This window comes from Tachysurus vachellii, chromosome 23 (genome assembly GCF_030014155.1).
Source record: "Tachysurus vachellii isolate PV-2020 chromosome 23, HZAU_Pvac_v1, whole genome shotgun sequence".
In the NCBI taxonomy this organism is placed as follows: Eukaryota; Metazoa; Chordata; class Actinopteri; order Siluriformes; family Bagridae; genus Tachysurus; species Tachysurus vachellii.
In genome coordinates, this window is record NC_083482.1 from 7,324,028 (window position 1) to 7,347,378 (window position 23,351).

Consider the following 23,351-nt stretch of genomic DNA (forward strand, 5'->3'; position numbering starts at 1 on the left):
GGATCGGCTACAACGGCAGAAGACCTCGTCACGTTCCGATCCTGTCGACAAGCACGGTACGGAAATGCTGTGCATAATTTATATACTATTTCCATGTCTGATTATAAGTCTTCATGTATAGTTCTCTGAGATGTCAAAGCACTACAGGGCTGAAACAGTCGGTCCCCCTCTCAGTGTGATCTATTAGAAAGGGTGGCTGGAGTAATTAGTTCCAGTCATGTGGGAAAAGTCATTATTAAAAATCCTCCTTTTTTGATTAGTCTGTAAAATCCTCCAGTGGCTACACATTCAAACAATTATCCCTGAAAACTGCAGACCTGATAGATAGATAGATAGATAGATAGATAGATAGATAGATAGATAGATAGATAGATAGATAGATAGATAGATAGATAGATAGATAGATAGATAGATAGATAGATAGATAGATAGATAGATAGATAGATAGATAGATAGATAGATAGATAGATAGATAGATAGATAGATAGATAGATAGATAGATAGATAGATAGATAGAGAACTGTATACACACCTGTATAAGACCTCACATTGTGTGATTTCAGTGTGCCTGGAATATCCTTCCATCTAGAGTCTCATCTACCAGATGCTCCATCCTGCTCCATCAAACTCAACTACAATAATTATGTACACATTTATGCACAGGCACTGAATAAGCAAAAGCTACATGACAGCATGCTGACACTGCACTTTTTTTTTGACAAACTGATCTCCTCTATCCAGGAATGCTAATCGTATATCCTTCTATCCTTCTGTGCTAATCTCATACTGTGTTACAGGTGTTTCCATCTGAACAAAAGAAAGCTGTATTTCTTCTCAAATTAAAACTCATTACACAGGAGTGACGCCTGTGACTCATGAATCACAGCGAGAAAACAAAAGTTTCTGGATACTTATGGAACAATGCATATGCTTATAGCTAACTTTCTAGCTTTTTTTTTTAATCTGTCTTATCATGTAGGGGGTTTTTACACCTGGTCACTTCATGCGTTTTCTGTGATCCGATAGTTTCGAGACGAATATAAATCCGATCGCTCAAACCATTTCAGGAGGTGGTCTGGGACGCATTTCAGATGAAACTGGACAGGTGTAAATGAATGTGGTTGTTCAAGCCACATACGTCAGCGCTATACTCCTCCCAAACGGAAGTACGTCACTCGCAGGTGTTTTCCCATCAGTGCTGGCTCCGATCTTTCACCCAGGTGTCTCGTTTGCTGTTTTTTGTAGCAACCGCATACACCAAAGCGTGTTACAATTCAATTACCCCGGAAATAAGGTAAAATATATTTACATATTGGGCAGGAGTAGAAATATCTGTTTGATATCCGATTCGCCGAGACGCATTTATGTGGCCTAATGTAAATGGAACAGTTTTAACAAATCAGATAACTATCGGATCAGAGAAAACACATGAAGTGACCAGGTGTAAAAAGGCCCTTAGAAGAGGATTCACCATATAGTGCACTGTGTTCCCAGGCTCAACCCCTGATCAGGATAAAGATGTCCTTACCACACCCAGTTAGGTATCAGTTTATGACAAAAACTCAGTTAAAACTGTGTTTTGAACTGATCTCACTCACTCTCTCTCACTCATTTTCTACCGCTTATCCGAACTACCTCGGGTCACGGGGAGCCTGTGCCTATCTCAGGCGTCTTTGGGCATCAAGGCAGGATTCACCCTGGATGGCGTGCCAACCCATCGCAGGGCACACACACACTCTCATTCACTCACGCAATCACACACTACGGACAATTTTCCAGAGATGCCAATCAACCTACCATGCATGTCTTTGGACCAGGGGAGGAAACCGGAGTACCCGGAGGAAACCCCCGAGGGAGAACATGCAAACTCCACACAGACAAGGCGGAGGTGGGAATCGAACCCCCAACCCTGGAGGTGTGAGGTGAACATGCGAACCACTAAGCCACCGTGCCCCCCTTGAACTAATCTAGTATATGTTATTATTATATGATACCCAGCTAGAATCCTGTGTGCTTTACATCTACTTCCTGTTCGGTTTCTCCTGCTTCAGCTCTCCCTTAGTTTCCATGTATACCTCTGTGCTATCTATCTTATTTTTTATACAATTCCTCACTGTCTTCATACATCATAGTCTCCTTGTTGCTCACTGTTTTTGAATTCTGGATTTAGTATTGTTGAACATAGACCTGATTATTGAATGGTTAAAAAATAAAAATAAAAAAACCCACTTCTTCCCCTTTTCCACCAAGGCAGTTTGAGTGCTGGTTCAGAGCTTAATTTAAAACCAGTCTTTCTTTTTCAACAGCTAAACCACCGGCTCTGAACCGGGAAAAGTGGTTCTTACTGTAAGTAGCACCAAAACTTTGCTGGTCTAGACTTAAGAACTGCTTGCGTCAGGGGCTGTGGGCGGGGCTGGGGGCGGGGTTACTGTGACCAACAAGACAATAGAGAACGTCAGGATTCGCTGCGTTTGGATGCCAATGTAGGTTCGCAAAGCCATGAGCATTAACAATAAAGCAACATCCACCATTGTTGATGTTGTGTTTGCCGCTGCTGTGCTAACATTGCTGTATAACGTTGTATACAGTGACGTAAGACTCGGCTCTGTGATGGCTCTCTAACCCAGTGGTCTTCACTATTTTTTTCATGTGAGCCACACTGATAGGACAAAGTCAATAGGAGAGCCACTTTCACCGCAAAGTATGCCAAGTTATTCAGTCTTAAATAGCTTATCTGCTTAAATACAATGTACAATATTGCAATACAATAATTACTCGAGTTGCGGATGATGCATGCTCCCCATCAGTTACCTCTTTTGTCACTGTCTCACTGAAAAATAAATTTTAACCACATGATCATATCAGCGTATTATTTACTGCCATGCGAGCCGCATATTAAAGCTTGGCGAGCCACAGGAACCGGTTCTTAGAAGGCTCGCCACTGAAACCAACTTCGAACCAGAACTCTGAACCAGCACCCGGTTCATTCTGGTAGAAAGGGGGCACATGTGGTAACGTCCAAGAGCTTTTGACTCCCATGTGTTTCAATATCACTCTCACCATTTAGCTGCTAACAGCTTTACTGTGTTTTGTGGCATCAGAGTGTCAATGACAGATCTAATATCCATCCAAAAGATCTGGGTCATATGACGTATGACATAGATGTTACTTGATGTTTACTCTATTTGACTTCCAAAGCGATCACCTGGGAACAGGCTGGTTGGTGACTGACACACTGCTAGTGTGATTGTCTTTATGTGTTTCTTACCAGTCGAAGCATGGCGCCTTACTAAGCGCAATGAAAATGCAGTAACGTTTCACTTAGAGCAAGAAAACTTCAACCATTCAATGCATATGCTGGGGTGTCCAAGACTCAGATGGAAAAGCACTGCTATAAATTATGCAGTGAAGAAAAGGATGAATAATTGATGAAGGTGGGCTGGCTGCTGTTGAGAAGAGAGCAGTGGTCTGGAGTTGCTCAGCTGTTGTTTTTGTCTCCACCCTTCACCCCCTTCATCTTCAAAGAAACCCCAAAGTATTCTCCTGTCTCCACATCATACATGTGCTGTTTATAATAAATGTAAAGTAAATGTGTATGTGAGGGCACTGTAGTGTACTGTAGTGTACATCACCTACCAACATTCACTTCATTTCTATTTCTCACCACACAACAGACACAGAGACTGAAACAGATTTGGTCAATTTCCCTCTTGAGCATCACCGCATTGCTGCATAACCTCAGAGGCTTCGGGTGCGATAAATATCAGTGCGGATTCGAAACCCAGGCGAACAAGTTTCATTATAAAGGCACATTAAAGGTCTGGACAAGAGCAGCTCTGTCTGATAACGAAACACGTTCAGCATCCCATCGTCAAAGAAGATTCATTCATTCAAGTCTTCTATAAATAAGTAAATAAAAAAAACACAGCAGCTTCACTTCGAAACAAAATGCTGCTTGAATTTTAAAGAAACAGGCTTTCCTCCGAACCATAAACATATTTTGCATCTTTAATTTTTTGCGCTTTAGCTATGAGGCCAATATTGGAAATAAGTATATTAGGAGTTCTCTAAAGTCAGAATTGTTTTCCACCAGTTATGGGTTTACTCCTATATTTTAATCAAATCTTATGACGATATTTAGCTCCCAGTTTGGTATCATGTAAAACTAAAGCATATGACTAAAAAAACACAACAATCTATTGGATTAAATTTGATAAAAGGGGAATATAATTTAAATATTATTTTTGGCCAATTATTATTTCTCAGGAGTGCTGCAGGGTTGAATATCAGGATACAGATTCAGGACACTAATCCAATTTTTTTCCCCATTTTTGCTGCATGATGTTTGTGCACAATTCCAGTCCTCAAGCTTTAAAATCGTCAAAAGTATTAAAAAATATGTAAAATATTGATGTGATCATTAAAAATAATGTGCATATTTTATTTAAAAAATAGTTTGTTCTGTGTTCATTATGAAACATTGAGAACATGTCACTAATAAAATCAAGAGATACACTTCACTTCTTTTTATTTAAGCAAACCTGTGTAACTTTTAGGCTTGATTTGAGGAACCAGTTATGCTAATAAAATTGAGGGACGAAGGTTTCGTGTTTATTTTAAGAGAACTGGTTCAATTATGCGGTTTAGAACGAGACGCCTTCGTTTGAATCTGAACGACGGCAGTGATCCGACGATGTTTTGAAGGAGCAGACGAAGGAGCGGTGAACACGTTAAGAGCTGAGGCTTAATAATTTATACATTTATTCTCATTTCTTAAATAAGCTTTTTCAGGAAAGACACGTTATCTTCACGCTATGGAGCATCAGTTCACACTGATATTATATGGAGCACCGAACCATATTTAAAATTATAAAAAATTAAATTATATATTGAAATTGAACAAATGGTTTAAATTCTAATATAATGGATTATTATATTGTTTGAATATGAACAACAGCGATCAGGTGGACCAAGCCTTACTAATTTATACCTTTATTATTATTTATTAAATTAGCTCTATTCAGATGCACACTTTGTGTTCACTCTGTTGAGTTGAATCGGGTGTTTTTAAAAAAAAAAAAAGAAAAAAAAAACAAAGGTATCCAATTATGTGATGTGTTTTGTTGTGAAAACAGGAACGATAGTCTGAACTTGAGCTGGTAACAACTAACGGTGCTCACGTGCGTGCTGTAGCTAGAATCCACATGTTGATCGCTAAAGCGAAATCATCATCATCATCATCATCATCAATGTTTTCCATAAGCTGTGCACGTTGTTATACTTTTAAGAGAATATATATGCTCATATACTCGCTTTGAATTGTAAAATGGGTTAGAATTTTTAAACCCTTTCATGTAATATTTACAATGTTTCACATAATATCTGCATTTTTTCATTATTATTGGTTAATATCTACTACATCGACGAGACAAGAGATATTGTTCTCCGATACTTGGTCCATTATTTGGGTGAAAAGAAGTAAGACTACAGCTTTTAGTAAGTTAACTGGTTTCATGTTGTGCAATTCACAAGTTCTGTCAGGTTTTAGTCCAGAATGTGACTATTCGTACAATATGCAGAGTGTATGAACAGAAAGTAGGCACAAAATGATAAAGCCTTTTTTTTTCATGACATGGATAAATTTAAGCAGTGTTTTACATATAGTTTTGTTTTTTTAGATCTTCAAACTGCTGTAAATAATACTGAATGTAAATATATATATATATTTATTTTATAATATTAATATTTACCATTTTGTTATCAGTGGAACATGGTATAAAAGCATGTTTAACAAAAGATGTTTGCATTATGTATTTATTTCATTATACATTATTATATTTTTTAGAATTAACTCATTATTTTCAATGATAATTAATAATTAAAAGTAATAATATTCAAATCACTCTTTGTCAGGCTAAATAATTTAGGAATTTTTACATGATTTATTCAAGTAGATTCTGGCTTAAAGGAAATCAAGTCTTAAAAACGACTCAAAAATAATATGTGTAATATTTTTACCGTTTTTTTTTTAAGCTAATAGCAAGTACGATTTTTCACAGTGTATAATCTAATTGCTGAAATGCATTAATGCCATTGAGATGGTTTTTCCTCCTTTTCCCTGGTCACAGCTGTAAATTAAACTGATTTTTTTCTAAATTGCTTATTTAAAAATTGCATATCTTACATATCTAGTTTGTTCCTCCTGTGACAAATTCGACTGCTTTCCAGCTTGTACCCTTGTCTGCCTTCTCCTGTTGTGAGTTATGGATTTGCTCTTGTTACCCTTGTCTGGCTGTGATGTATGGAATTTAATAGGAAAATATTCATAAAAGAGCAGAACATTTTAACGGTAAATAAAAAAAGCTATTTTTTAACATTTTAATAAAATGATTAAGACTATTCTATTTTTTTTTGATACTTAGGAATCTTCATCATTTTTTTAAATACATTTTTCAGAAAAACACAATTGGGAAAATTACAGCAGGTTTCTAGTTGATGTCTGTGTTTTTAAAGTGAAACCAAGACGAGCTGAGATCTTGTTTAACTTCCTAAGGAGCACGTCTGCTAAAATAATCACTCCTATGAGACTATTTGTACTTTTCAACAATCACACCAGTGCAGAACATATAGCTTACACTTACCCGGAGCTATTAGAAGAAGGGGTTCTTTATCTTTCAAGTACAAACCTGGAACAAAGTAAAAAGAGTGTAAGACAGAAGTGGTGGCTTCAAAAACCTGGCACCATGTCGATCCATCAGATTTATCAACATGATAATAAGTAATCCAGACGACTGTGAAGGTTTTCAACGGTCTTCCTAATTTTCAAACATAAATCTAGTAGAAGATTTAGATATATTTTTTGCAGAAATTCAATATTAAGAACAAAGCAAGCAAGTGTATCAAGTCTACATACTCCAAAATAATTCTATCATCTATTTATGGTTTTTATTAGAGAACTCCTTTCACCATACAATTCCAAACTACACATATCTAGGAAGATCGCTTGGATAAACGGCACAAAGCAAAATGAATATCTACTGGAAGCTAATTCTATTTACATTCTTGCATTATGTCCCATTCAATTTCATCAATTTATTTGGGTGAGGTCTGACCACTGTAATGAAGATTAGACTTGCAATGAAATTTTAAAGATGTTTTACCCATTAACCCATAAGCTGATTGTGAACTAATGAACACGGAGCCGTAGCCTGGCTTGTCTGCGGTATTTCTTGGCAAGGCAATGGCTCATACAGATTCAGACTTGGATACAGATTTCAGATTTCAGCACTAATATCCTGGATGTCTAGAGAGATTATGTAACATGTCAACAAGAACCTGCTGTCAATTAAACTATCCGAAGCACCTCACAATATAGAAACAGCATCTTTAGCAGGCCTTGGTTAAAGAGATTTACCGTGTGGTTTATCCCCTGTAGTCATGCATGGTAAAATTATTGAGCTCTTGCTCATAAAAACTATGATTCATTCACCTGTCTTATCCTCCTATCAAAGCAGGAGGACAATGAGGAGATTGGGCCGTCCCACCCCAGACCTTCTGTTGGGGAACCTGCCTCTCATCCTTTACCTTGACACTAATGTTTGTTATCCTGCAGAGACAAATCCGACTGAGCAGATGTTTTTCGCACGATAAGGCCAAGCTGATCCCCTGCAGACCTGGATGACTTTCCCTGTGAATTTGAATGGCTAATTACTGCTGTGTCATTTTAACGTGTCCATCCCAAGAGACGATCCTTCCAGCAGCAGCGAGACAACAGTTGTCCCTGTTTACAGACTTATGCAAGTGAAAGGAAAATGTAACTCTACTGTTTTCAGTGCAGTCTGTTTCCAGTATGTTGGAAAATATCTCCATTTGAACACCGATGCTCCGTCAGCACACAGACGCACTGTAACGTGTAAGTGTTCTCCCAGCTGTGATACCACCATACACTCTTCCTCCCAGCCAGCTTATCACCATTCTGCATTGTTAAACTTCTAATTAAGTGTTTCCCAATCCTCTTGTTACTCTGCATAGTTCAGTTTGTTTCCACACTAAAACACTTTGTCACAACTCATCATTTCTTCAGAAACTCTAGTATAAACTCTACGTACGGCTAAAACGATGATGTCCGAAAGCCAGACTGTAAAATACTAATCAAGCTGTCAATAACCAATAGCTGTGTATGGTTTGACAAATTCAGTAGCAGCATGCCCTCGTTTATTATTTTATTTCCAGAAAGGAGTGTGCAAGGCTCACCATCTTGTGTCGAACTGCTCAAGGTTTCAGAGATAGTAAATTCATCTATGTTTAATTGAACTTGGAGCCAAAGCTTTTTTTTTTCCTTTTACTTGTTATAATGTGAACAAGCAAGTATATTCAGTCAGTATATTTCCTGTGTTAATTAAAAAGCAAACGGTACAAAGTACTAAAGGGTCTGAACACTTTTTGTGATTTAACAATTTGTTAATTGCAATTAGATTTCATTTGTTAATATAAAAAAAGAAGAAAAAAATGATTATAATCCATTTTACACCTATAACCCAAACTGTACCCAAAAACCGAAGGCTTAAACACTTTCAAAGCTCACCGTAAACACCTTCTGGAGTCCTTACAACCTGCACTCCGCACCAGCACAAAGACTGATACAACCACAAATGATTCAGAGCCACAAAGATGCATTCACTAAATCTCGCCCGCATTGTACTCTCTTCCTGCATAGCCTGAACTACACTCTTTAAACATCCAGTTTTGTTATTGGGTTTTATACCAACCTTTAGCTAAAGGATCCCTGTCACTTACATGAGCCCAGTAACACTCAGGTCAACAGCAACACCACAGAGGCAGAAAAGTAGCATCAAGAGATCTGTGGATATCCAGAGCTGAATGATAGCGAGACGTTTTAACTCAGTGACTGGCACAATGCCCGTGCGCTCCCAGCAGTCTGGGTAATAGAACGAGAGAATTGCATAGGAGAGGGAAAAAAGCCACATTTTTTTCCCTTTCCATTGCCCAGCTGGATCCTCTGAGTCTTTCTGGAACAATGTTGCCATCTGGAAAGCACACCAAGGGCAATTTCCTGCCCAAATCATGACAAATGGCAAATGCCACATACCCTGCCAAAAATCTGAATTTCCTCTTCTCCTCTCCTCAATCTCTCGATCACATCCACCCTCACAATCCCTCACTCTTGTTTTTGTTTTCTCCAGCACTCTTCTTTACCTCTCCTCCATTACAAGAGCAGAAAAACATTTGGCATTTGTGTTGGTGTAATGCTCTGTTCAAGATCACCGCACCTGAGCAGACTGGAGGAGAAAGCAGAGGAAAGAGAGACAAGCTGACACACATCGGTACACCAGACGGCCCATGACCGGTGACAGAACAGTCCACTGCCACTGTTTCTTGTCAAGTAGACATAGAAGGTCTCTTCAGAGCCATCAGAGGCCATATCTACTAGGACACTGTGTAGAAATGCCTGCCAGCTCTGTACGCCTCCTCTAAACCAGATAAATGCAATTAGTATGTAATAGTGATGCATGAGCTTGAGTTATGCCCAGGCATGAAAAACCAAGATTACAGAAAGTAGAAAAATCATAACATTTTATGCTATTTATAGTATTTATAATAAGCAGCCATTTGAACACCAATTATCAATAGGCTACATGTATTACTGCTGTTAGCACAAACAGGTAATTTCTCAGATAATTAGCATCTATTTGCAAACTGCACAGCTTTAAAGTCCCATTAAATCCTGCTTCGTGTCACATTTTACTGAGTTGTGTTATAATTATAGTTCATAATTATAAATAATAATCGACTCTGGCTGTCCCCATACTCCATATTTTGCTGACACGACATTTTGTACTCAATAATTCTTGAAGCTTGCGGTCATGCCGGTATCACGTGCAGAACACAGGCTAAACATTACAAACCTGCTAAAACACTCACAAGCATAATGTCACAAAGATCCGAGAAAACAATTCTTCATTTGTGAACAGCAGACATACGACGGCAGACACTGGAAAATGACAATGAAAGCTATTCATGAACACATTTGAATATTAGATACAGAATAAGCAGCATTTTTAGTAGCCGTGTATTCCTCTGTCTAAGACAAAACACACGCCTGTCAATCACTGATCTGATACATCGTATTGATATTATACATATCTCTTCAATATGATAGAGTTTAATATAGACTCAAAGACCATGACTTTTTCAGATTAACAGGCAGGAACAAAGGCCACACCTTTAATTACTGTGACTGACACAGAGCAATGCACCGTGCATTTGAAACATTTGATAATATTTCTACATAAAAGAAGATTAGTAACAAATAGAGCAGTGTATTATTTTATTGCACCTACTTTACAGATGCCTGGATACAGCCAGTCTCTATTGATCCAGTTTTAAATGAACGCAGCTGTATTGTACAAGCTGAGACTAACACGTGGAAACAGTCCGTTTTTTGCACTACAGTCGATTTAGCTAGTCTGCTTCATCATTTATTATTTAACACCCTGATTTCTCAATATAAGTAACTTTTATTTGCCTTTCTCTCACACAGTCAGCTCTCATTAAAGTATATTAGGAAGGTTTATTGGGTTCATGTAATGTTACTGTCCATCCGCAATGTAACACACAGCAGATAAATGTAAACACAGAGCGTGTATGTCTATCAGACACAGCGAGAGTGTTTCGTGTTTAGAGCTGGTGGTGTGCTCAGGGCGGCGGGCGCTGCCTGACTCAGCCTCCCAGGGGACGATGCAGTTCAGCAGAGGCAGGACAAAAACAACCTGCAGCGCTTTTTAAAGGGGAAGCAGCAGCATGATCACAGAGTGATTTGATGAAAAAAAAGAAAAAGAGCCCTATTAGAATGTCCTCTAAATGCATTAATGGGTTTACTCCACACTGTGGGGCTTTCACAAGTAATGATCAGGAAGCTGAATCAGCCTCCAGACGTACTATAAACACAATAAACACACACACACACACACACAATACATATGCACTACTAGCATACACAAATAAGGCAGTACAAAAGCACTATAAACCAACATGCACTGTAAACCCTAATTACACATGTATGCCGCATAAAGAGATGCTACACAGACGTTCATCTGAACAAAAACACCGCACTTACACACACAGCCTGCAATTTATAACATACACACAGCATCATACATTTACAGCATTTAGCAGACACTCTTATCCAGGGTGACTTTCATTTTTTATACAACTGAGCGTTAAGTGCCTTACTCAGGGGCCCAGCAGTGGCAGCTTGGTGGACCTGGGATTCAAACTAATGACCTTCCAGTCAGTAATCCAAGGCCTTAACCACTAGTCTACCACACCACACACACAAGCTCACTCCATACTAGGATGCTTTAAAAGAGAAATGTTCTAAATATATACAAAAAAAAAAAAAAATAATAATAATAATAATAATAATAATAATAATATTCACATTACAAACTGTTTAAAATGTTATTATACATAAGTAAACATATAAAAAAAATTACACGTTACAAGCACATATGCAGACAAAGCTTTCAGGGTCTTGGCTGTTCTTCATAAGGATCCATCCTCTCTAGTGTCAGATCCAGCCTGAGGCACTGCTATTCTCAGATACACACACACACAAACACGCACACACCCTGTGCAACATCCTCTCACACTAGAGCTGTGACGATCTTACTCTACAGGAAAACATTCACATCTCATTTGCATTCTTTCAGCTCCTGTGCTTTAATTGTTTAACGCACCGATAGACAGGAGATACGAGATGTACACAGTTCTACAGTACGTACAGTGCAGCTTTATTCAAGTGCTATGACATTCAGAGCTGTCTATGGTGCTGAAATACAAGTATGAATCTTCATCTACACACACAATCCTGGACTGTTTCAATTTCAGTCTCTCCATCATACCGAAATCCTCAAATAACTGCCTTATAATGTATCGTGTTCTACAGCACTGTTGTAGGCACTGTATTATATATGTTTGCTGTATGCTCCGTTGAATTCCTGTTTATTTTGTACAAAATAATATTTCAAAAAGTGCATTCTTTAAAATTCAGCATTTCTGTGATCAAACTATGATCCTGATTCCAAAGCAGATAAAGTTAAAGATACAGTACAAAATGCAGATTTCACAAGGTGACAAACCTAGAGGTTGTATCCAAACCCTGAAATGTATTCACATACCCAGTAAATAAAAAATGAGGAAAGCGTGCGACAGATGAGTAATGATGGCTCTGTCAAAGATTCAAAGGCCATGTTCATGGATGACTAACGCTGCTCTCCAGTAATCTAGCAATCTTTTCCTGTCTATCTCTCTCTCCTAGTGCCACCCACTTCCTTTCTCTTTCATCTGCTTCCCCCACTTTGTGTTTCTCACTTTGCTACTTTCGTTTTCCTGTTGTTTCTCATTTACTCTCTCTCTCATCCACTTATCTCTAAAATAGTCATTTCTTCTTCCTTCATTTACTAACAGGCCATTAATTATAAAAGAAAGTATGTGCTGATATTAAACTTTCATGTCACCATAATATCACCATAATATTACTGATATTACAAACATTAAAATAAATAAACAAACAAACAAACAAACAAACAAACACACACAAACATACATACATAAATAAAACTAAATAAAACTAAACTCCAGAACCTTCCAACTCCAGAAACGCACAGCTCGAGGATCCCCAATTCGATCATGAGTTCAATCGTCGTGTATAAGTTTTAAAATGCATCCAATAAAATGAATCTTAAATTAATTATAATTTATAACTGTCACTACCGGGGATGGAAGGAGGCAGACCCGTACGCAGGATAGCTTCAAATGAAGAGGGTTTAATAAATGAGAAAGACATAGGAGAAAAAAGGAGCAAAAACGGGTTGGTGACATCCTCCGCGAAGAAAGTGAGGCGACGACCGCCTCGGACAGAACCGAAAGTGGAGCGGCGTCCCTCACCGGAAAAAGGGCGGAGCGATGTCACCGAGAAAAGAAAAAAGGGTTTAATAAATGAGGAAGACATAGACAAAAAATGACGATAAATGAAACAATACAACTGACGACATTTAACAGGGACTAGACATGACGAGGGGTACACGCAACTAATGATCCGCGCTGCATTCAGCAACGCGGCTAACTTAAATACAATTAAGACAATGACAACATTAGGAACAGGTGAAGAAACAGGGAGGAGCAGACGAAGGCGGGGCAGACACGTGACAACAACAGCACATGGCCAAAAGTCCGGGCTGAATCATGACAATAACTGATAATACATATATTATTATTAACACAAGTCGTGTAAAATATCATTTATATTTGAAATAAATGTATATAGACTATTAAAGTGATTTGCTCTGATTCTTTAGATTCACCCTAATACTTAAAATTGTCCTTCTCTAGTTCATCCTTAATTAATTGTAGACCGACCCGCATATCTATCACGTGTCACGTATCAATCAGAGGATATTAAATTGATTCGTGTTGCAGCAGATTCAGCCGTATCATCAAATATCGAATCGTTGCCTAATAAATCAAAATTGTCTAAAATTATGTAGAATCCAGGAATCTCTAAGATAAACAAGATCCAGAGCTCATGAGTTTGAATCCTGATGATGCTACAGCCATGTATGGGCAGGAGAGAGAGCCACGCTCTCAGTCACAGCAACACAAGCTAATCATAAATGTATGTGAGCTCATTTAGGCTGCATAGCACTTCTCTCCGTATGTGTTACCTGCCCCCTGACATTTCATGAGCAGCAGTTCGAAAACATGCGCTCAGCTGGTTTCATTCGTCTCGGAGGAAGCAATTGATAGCCTTTGGCCTCCCTGTTCGGTAGCTGACATGTGATAGGAAAGAAATTAGAGAGAAAAATTAGAGGAAAAATCCCAAAAGAAAACAAGGTGCAGCCAGATGGTCACTTTTAGGCTCAATAAACACTCTAAACTTATAGAGTTCATCTGAATAGGCATCGGTTCTGTTACTTTTAATTGTTAATGATAAAATTGTACATTTCAAATAACGCAATATATCATATAACTACTCGTCAGCATGTGACTAGGAATGATAGCTTTGCTGGGTATTTTCATATTATTTTTTCATAAATAATATGAATATGAATGTTTTATTTCACATCTTTTTTGTATGGACAATTTAATTTGCAGAGTGCATGGAATTTGATATTTCTGATAATTCTTTCTGTTCTTTCTATTTCTCCCTCTGCTATTGTCCTGTCTTGTTCTCTCTCTCTCTCTCTCTCTCTCCCCCTCTCTCTCTCTCTCTCCCTCTCTCTCTCTCCCCGTCTCCCTTACCTCTCCCCCCTCTCTCCCCCCCTCTCTCCCCCCTCTCTCTCTCTCTCTCGCCCTCTCTCTCTCTCTCCCTCTCTCTCGCCCTCTCTTCCCCCCCTCTCGCCCTCTCTCTCTCTCCCCTCTCTCCCCCCCTCTCTCCCTCTCTCTGTCTCTCTCTCTCCTTCTCTCTCTCTCTCTCTCCCTCTCTCCCCCCCCCCTCTCTCCCTCTTTCTCCCCCTGGCCATTGTCTTGCAGTCATCGTTCAGTGAAGCTGATTTGGTGCCAGGTGTCCAGCCAAGCAGGCATTGCTAGAGAGAGGAAATCTATTCCCTTCAATCTCTCCTCCTCCAGGCATCCTTTATAAAAACACCTTTCATTTTAAAAAGCTTTCACAGAGTCTTTCTCTGATATTTTACTCTCTCCCTCTTCCTGGTTAGGCGGCTGCTGGCTGTCCCTTAGTGATCATTGCATCCTGCTCTACATTACGCACACGTACTGAAGACGGCTGGCAGGAAATTACTCCAGGCACAAGGGTAATAATCATGCTGTGACTGGTCAAGTTGATACACAATGGATGAATCACTCAGGCTATACTGATATTAAATATTCATATCATGATAATCTTCTAACCTTTTATCACAAAATATAATAATACATTAGTTACAGATGTCCACACGATGTTTGTCACGGAATTTTATGGAACAGAATTATTTTATTGTGTTTTATTGGAAGGATAAATTTGATGCTCCTTTAAATTTAGTCAAGCTACAGAACCTACATTTGTGCAGCTAATGTAGTAGTAGCTGTAATGATAATACAGTGTGTGTGTGTGTGTTGAGTATCACAACATATCATATAACCAGTATGTTCAGTGCATATTTATTGAGACAATCTAGAAGAAATGATGCTTTATTACAGTTGGTTTATCTGCAACAAGCATCGACTTTTACAGTTTAATTCATTTCTCCAGATCTCTGCTCAGCTAATCACTGTCACTAGCATTAGTCTAATCAAGCATGCTGATGAACCTTCACTAGGGGTGTGACGATACATCATGACGTGATGCATTGTGATGCAAAAATGCAGCATAGGAGTGTGAATTCTCACAGATCCAGATTAACCAACACATGTTAGAGGTGATACTGTTACACAACTGTTTTACAAAAGGCCCACAGGGTCAGAGACTTTGTTCATTATGGTCATTTCATCAAAAAAAAAAAAAAAATTAAAATATAGTTAAGCAGTAGCACATTTTGCTTACAACATAATATAAATCATTGTTTGTATATATTTTTTTATTTATTCGTTTTTATTTTAGAAAGACAACAATCCACATTGATTTGCCGTGTCTATGTAAGACTTCCTGCTCCACAGCAACCGATATTTATCTTATTTACAGTATATATCAGAACAGTGCGGTCCTTGCTCAAGTGCCCAGCAGTGGTAGCTTAGAAGTTCTGGGATTTGAACTCATGATATTGCAAGCGATAGCAATGAACTACTATTTGCCCTAGACAATAGAATAGTATTCAATAGAAAATCCAGCAGTTAAAATATTACCTATCATCTTGCTTCTTGTTCTTTGACGCTCGGACATGAAGATCTGAACGCTGAACTGCCTACACGGTTCAGACCTGACCTTTTTATGTGCACTCATGTTCTCATTGAATCAAAAGTAATGAACAATAATGTACCTCGTATATTAGACCGATGAGTCACTGTAGAGATGAAAGCATGTCAGTGTCAGGAGTTGAGGTTAAAGGCCCTCCATTAAAGAGGCACAGAATTAGATTACAGCTAAACCAAGGGTGACACATAAGCTGAACGATATTCACCGCCGACGAGACTCTCCTCCCGTTATTATTTTCAAGTCATTATCTTTTAACGTGAAATGACTTCTTTTAATTTGCTCATCAGAATTCAGGAGGAGTCACTGGGAAAAAAAGAAAAAAAAAAGAAAGCCCATGCTGGGAAAAACGTCTCGCTTCAGCCTTCTCAAACACTCCACACACTGTTACTTCTTCTCTCAGCGTACACTTGAGCCAAGGGAACACCCCCTTACTGCATTCAAGTCGATCCTGACAAAACATCAGAAACAATCAGAAAGTCTCCTCCTGAACACTTCGTGTGCCACAGTGCACCGTGTATGACGCCTTCGTGAAACAAAAGAAATGGAAATGATAACTCTGGAGGCAGAAGGTTTCCTCTGCTGCGCTTCCTGATGTCAGCGATGTAATTAAAGCAATTGCATCAACATAAAATACACAGAGAGCTGTCTCATTTATTCACAAATCCATAACTGTGATACATTCATTATATGCAGAATTGCCACAAATCATCTGTTATTGTTTTATTTCTTTAATAAAATACCGAGCCAGTAAACAAGCAAAGAAGATATCGGTGTTCGTCTGTACTAACTCAAGATAATACTTAATGAACAATGCTGTATGTGTCCAGGATGAATATTTATACTTGACACTTCATCCGTGCACATCAACAGCAAGCATCATTTTCATAGGCTTACAGTGAAAAGCTGTTGTGATACAGTAGCAGATTGTCCTTTTACACAGAGACCCTTGAAGTTGAAGTGGGATTATAATGGAAATACCAGGCAACTGATGCATATATTTTTTAAACCTGGCGCACTTTACGTAACCCGACAACTTAAATATTCAATGTAAATGTCAGTCGTGCTGAGCCTCCAGAGCTCAAAGGGCACAAACACTATTCATATAGACAACAAAGCAGCTCTTCAAATCAAGATAGGGCTAAATGTAAAGTGCCGAGGCTCTGCTGAACATTCTTTCTCTCGGGTTTCTCAAAGATACAAAACCAAATTGGATTTCATTTGAAGGCAGCAGAGATTTGGGGTTTGTCAGAGACATGCATCCACAAACACACGTCTCCACGTGTACACACAGATCTAATCAAGCTCAATCAATAGAAAAAAGGAAAGAGTAAAGTAGAGGAGACAGAAGATGGGAGAAGACAGAAAAGAGGAGAGATCAAAGGAGGAAAGAAGCAAAGGCGGTTAAAATTCAGATCACGTTTCTCCTTCTTCTTTTCTCATTGCACCAAACTTATTGTAAACAGATGCTTTTTGGATAACTGCTATTTTGACTTCAACAACAAATTTTGCAGACTAGTTAATTAGTTAATCAAATTTTAAACATTTCAAATTAGGCCTGTACCATATGCGTATACAATATTCTTTTTTGCTTATACAATATACCACAATACCCAACAGTAAAGAGAGATTAAGTCAGCTGTCTTTGAATGTTCTTTACTTCAGACATACCTTTGCAACCAGATTCTCTGCTTCTCTTTGTCCTTTGCGTCGAATGCACTGCCACACTCTAGCTTTACTGGATTTTAATGGCCCTTTAACATTTATGTAAAGAGGACACTAGACTGAGAAGGTACCAGAATAAACCTGCATAATCTCCTGCATTTAGGACTCACTGCCTCAATGTGGAACAGCAACTCAATACTACAAGAAAGTCACACAGAAGCCATAATCTCTGTATATCACAGATATGCAAAAACAAAATGTGAGTGTGTTAGAGGACGTGCTGCAAATTGAAAAGAGCAGAAAACTGCAGCTAAAACAAATAAAAACAAGACATTTTTTTTTTTTGTCATGATGTGTGTCTCTTCTTCAGAGGTGATTCGATGCATCTCTTTACATGAACAACAATCTGATCTGTGGGGCTCTGGAGCGGAGCAACAGAACAGAATTTGCTCTATTATCTGGCACTTCAGCCATCCGAGGCCAGGGTTACAAGATGAGACTGACAGCTGCAGAGACCACGTCTCCTTCCCTGGTTACTGAACTTTACCATTTCAGAGAAGCCTGGATCCACCATACACACGGGTCTGAATCAGTAATACTGCTTTCATATCTGTGAATCCTTACATTCTAAACACAATCCATGTAAGAATACAATTGGCTGTATTTGCCTTGCAATGTTAAAATTAGTAATGCGCAACGTTCTTGCCGGGAAAATGTGCAAAACTCCAAGCACACCGTAAACTGAACAAACCCACAACACCATCAGTGCCACCTTGATTGCGATAGCGTTCATTTAACTGAAGTAGTATTAATTATAAAGATGTTGGGACAAAAATGTCAAATGTAAATTAAGCACATTTTGATGCCTGTGCTGTATATATCTATTTGTTTGGTAATATATATCTGAGTCCTCCTGACTCTTGCTCTGAACACTGATTTCAGGACAATAGAGAAGATGTGTGTGAGTTCCCCTGCCTCATCTGTATGCTAATGGTACACACAGTCACAGGACCAGGGCTGCTAATGATGGAGCTCGGTGAATAGCCTGGGTACTTGAGCTCTAATAATGACCTAACAGAGGCATAACGAGGCTGGAGATAAACAAAAGGTCTACATAAACCTGAAGAGTAGAATACAGACATCAAACAAGCCTAATGCATGATAATTAATGCATGATAATTAATTTCTAAAACTCTATCTGATCTTGCTAGGAGTTATGCTGCTGTAACAACCGGGGGCTGGAAGGAGACAGACCCGTAGGCAGGATAGATTCGAATGAAAGGGGGTTTAATAAATAATGAAGACAGGTACAAAAACATGACGAGAACAGAAATAAAACAGATGACGACACTTAACATGGACTAGACACCACACCGGGTATAATGAAACTAATGATTCCGCTCTGCATTCAGCAACGTGGCTCACTTAAATACAATAAAGATAATGACAACATTAGGAACAGGTGATGAAACAGGGAGGAGCAGACGAAGGCGGGGCAGACACGTGACAACAACAGCACATGGCCAAAAGTCCAGGTTGAATCATGACAGCTGCACACAGTTATATGCATTACTTGTTAAAGTTTTTCTTGACCCGTTCTACTGTGACGTGTACTTTAGATAAAATTTGTATAGTATTAAGGAAATGCAGGGGATTCGATGTCAATTTAATGTTGAATTAAAATTAAAATAAAATTTGTATGCCACGGTTCATCACATGTGAAAACAAAACAAAGCGAAATTTGTTTTTCGTTGTTATTGTGGTATTTAAACTAAATGTATCCTGCAGCAAAGGAGGACACAGTGAGTTAATGGTTAGCACAACCGTCACGCAAGTCCTGTGTTACTGTGTTCGATTCCTGCCTCCACTTGTGTGTGCAATTTTTGCCTGTTCGAAACATGGGTTTCCATGAGCAGTCCAAATACATGTGTTGTAGGCTAAATGGTGTCTGTAATGTTTGAATGGCTGGGTGTGGGATTATGCCCTGTATTGCTTTGCCACCCTGTTCAGGGTGTCCCTGTCTTGTGCCCCAAGTCCCCTGGGATAGACTCCAGGTTCCCTGCAACCCTTTGTGGTGTTATGGAAAGTGGATGGGCGGATAATTTGCAAAAAAGCTACAAATAATTGGGCGAATAGCATTTTTTTCATATTCCTTGCTCTACATACAGGCATTACACCACAATTATAATGAAACAAGATCAATGCATCAAGATCTCATCGAGTGATTCAGCATGCAGGAAGACCCACCATTACTGGAACACAGTGGAGAGGAATCTGGTTACAGAAATGCCAGGAAAGGACACAGCCTACATGACATCATTAGGCCTCAGGTTAGTTTGTAGTCACCATGCTAAGCTCATTTAAACAGATATGTGCCAGTAACTGGTTGTATAATGTTCAGTAATGTTAAACAAACTCACAGTGATATCCAGGACACTTGATATCGTCACTTACGCTCGAGCCTGGTGATGGTTAACAGTTATCAGTGTAACAGTCGACGGTGATAGTCAGAGTTAAAGAAAAGGAAAAAAAATCATGGCTTCACCCTGCGAAGTTCACATTATAGTAATTTCATAAATCTTATCGGAGTTCAGGAAAGTATAAAAAACTCTGTACAACAACACTGTTCATTGAAACAAACGGTTCACAAGTGAGTGGCGCATCTGAATTTGTTAAGAAAGGCTTCATGGTGTTGTAAACAGTGGATGCAACAGCTCTTTTAATGAACTACCAGCATTTCATCTCACCTCTTGCTTCTAAAATAAAGATGTGAATTGAGTAATAACCCTGGCAGCTCAAACTCTTCTGAGAATTTGGATTTCCTTTATACTGGAAGAATATACTGATCTTTAAGTGTTAAGACTGAGACGAGTTAGGAAAGTAATTGTGACGAGGAGAAATGTTCCTGCTTCACCTCTGCCACCTCTGCTTAGTGAAAGCAATGATCTAGAGGAGAATGAAGGCAGAAACATCCTGTTAAATAGATTCATTTCATCTCATTCCAACTCAATACATCTGTCTGCCAAGGATGAGCAGATGATAATAATAGAACTCAGTGAAAATAAGTTAGCTCATTTAAATGCTAATGTACTTCTCTCGACTTGATCGGACCAATCATAAGCACGCATGTTTAACAGTGAATATCTAAGCTGGTAATACAGAAAATGGTGAATGAGTAATATACTAATGTATGTCTAGATATATTCAAATGAGTTATAGCTAATGGAGCAAATCAGTAAATCAGTTAATGTATTTTATCTAGCATAAGCCGTGTACATATATTTTGACTAAATAATTTATTTGACTGTAAGGGCACGTGTGAAGTCATTTAAATTGCTTTCATTTAGTTGAGGCATTATGTGATGATATTATGACTTGATATTGATCCCTACATGGATTGAAACCCCATGAAAGTGAAGGCCTCAGCACTTAGTGCTCCCAGAAAGGCCACCCTTGATGAGCAGCTCTGAAGGGAGGACTCAGATAAAGGGTGATCCTTTAGACCTCTATCAAAGACAAAAGAAATGATGAACTGTACCCTGAAATAGTGACAGAGCCATCTTCAAATCTCACCACCTGCAAGGCTGGAGGTCATGGGCAATGCTAGATGGGTGACAGAAATGCGATGGACAGACTTAGACTTGTTGCACTGGAAACTGGTTTTGAGGACACAGAATGTCACTGTATGTGAAAAAAGGTATAAATAAGTTTTAACCTATTTATTTACAGTATGTTGGTCATTCTGGTCATGTGGTAGTCTAGTGGTTAAGGTGTTGGGCTATCAATGGGAAGGTTGTGAGTTCGATTCCTACGTCCACCAAGCTGCCAGTGCTGGGCCCCTGAGCAAGGCCCTTAACCCTCAATTGCTCAGTTGTATAAAAATGAGATAAGAATGTAAGTGGCTCTAGATAAGGTCGTCTGCTTAATGCTATAAATGTATAAACTTGATATACCTTGAATACACAAAGCATGGCTCAGTACTAAAAATCAGGGGTGGTGTCTCTCCTACTCTGAATTTCCCACAGTTGACTAGCTTTGAGCATATGTGATGATACTCACTAGCCACAGGCTGTTTGTTTCGCATGAGTTTTTACCACTGGACCAAATCCTTGCCACTGTGAGATTACCACATTGAGGATTGAAAACAAACAATGACTCTTGTTTGTGAATATGCACTAAATGGCACTTTGGAGTAGTCTGACCTTCTGGAGTAGGTAGAGCTGACTCTATCATGCTACTTGGTAGAGCTGACATAAACACATACTTAAAAGGGTGTGACTGAGAGAAATGGCCTTCCAGATCGAAACCTGAGCAAACTTCATAGCAAGCCATAGACTGTCAATAACAAACACTCTTCAACACAACATTGCTCATAAATGTATTAGGTCACAAAGCAAATTGGGCCAAATTTCATGATCGTATCATCAAAATGTAGGCCACTCGCCAGAAAGGACCATTAGGAGATCTATTCTGGTTGCTTGTAAGAGTCTGACAGAAGCTTTGGTGAGGGAAATTTATCAGACACAGAGGCAGCTGCAAAATGCTGTGAGCAAAAGGCCTTTGGTGCATAGTGGTAAACCTGAGATGTGCTGGTTAACACCAGGGGTCAGGAAAGACAAGTCGAAGAAAAAGGCTATATAAGTAAAGCTCCCAAGGTGCTCTACTGATTCAATTGAGATGTACTGTATAGGACTATCTAAAGAGCTACTGGAGGAATTGCAAAAGAGAAAGCTCATTTGCAGAGGCCATTGTAAAGGCCTCAAGATAGTCTCAAATCATTTAGCTCCCAAAAAGGGAAGGTGAGACCATACAAATGCTCTTTTAAGCACATGCAGTGGAGTGTTGACTTCTACTGGAGATGTTTGCTGAACAGTGGAAATCGCACTTGGAGGAGCTCCATAATTGGTGTGGAACCCAATTCCCTCAGGGCCTGAAATCACTGGCTGAGGAAAATCTTCATAGAGGCAAGGCTGTGGAGGTGAATGGGACTGAGCAATGTTAGCCTGTGTAGTTAACATGCCTTTTAACACTGTCTTAACACTGTTCCATGGAGATCTGGAGAAAAACATTTGGTCCAGCTAACTGTGAGCCTAAGAGTGACAAACATTTTAACTTTGAGGGGTCATATTTTTTCTTTCATTAAATCTGAAACAGGGACATTTCCTCTATCACTGGGACTAGAAATCTCTAGATATATAGATGTGGGTATCAGCCTCCTTGACCTCAGTAACAGTGAACGCAGGCATCGACAGCACAATCAGCACTTCTGAATTGACCCAGCAACCTCTATAATGAACAGCACAGCACCATCTCTCATCAGAAGAGTACAGTATAGCATACATCAGATATTCATATAGTGAGGTGGAACAGCTCGACTTTTAAAAGCACCTGAAAACACTGGACTTCTGTGTGAATTATATTTTTAAATCCTAATATTTGCTTAACATTAAATATATGTTTAATATTATCATCAGCTTGTACTTAAAATACTACCTTATAAAAACATTAAATCTAAGTTAGAGCTGTCATGAATCCATCCTGATTGGCCGATCGACAGTGTGAGCTCTAGTCCATTTATATTCTTTCTATTAGCTTTTGTTATGCTTGTGTGGTTACTGTGCCACATGTGTTTGTTTTGATTCATGTGTTTTCACCACCCTGTGTTGTTGTTGGTTGTTCCATGATTATATCATGATTGTTCTCACCTGTTTGTAGTTTTGTCACTGACTGGTCTGTTTATTCAAACCTTCATGTATCATGT

At 38.9% G+C, this 23,351-nt stretch overlaps 1 protein-coding gene across 4 annotated transcripts in view; it reads right to left on the minus strand.

Annotated features, from left to right (window-relative positions):
* Positions 1-23,351, minus strand: part of apba2b (amyloid beta (A4) precursor protein-binding, family A, member 2b) — a 96,851-nt gene that overhangs the window by 62,932 nt on the left and 10,568 nt on the right. For all 4 annotated transcript variants that reach the window (XM_060859643.1, XM_060859642.1, XM_060859640.1 and 1 more), the window contains exon 2: positions 6,642-6,686. The gene's annotated coding sequence lies outside the window, so the exon portion shown is untranslated. The remainder of the gene's footprint in view (positions 1-6,641; positions 6,687-23,351) is intronic.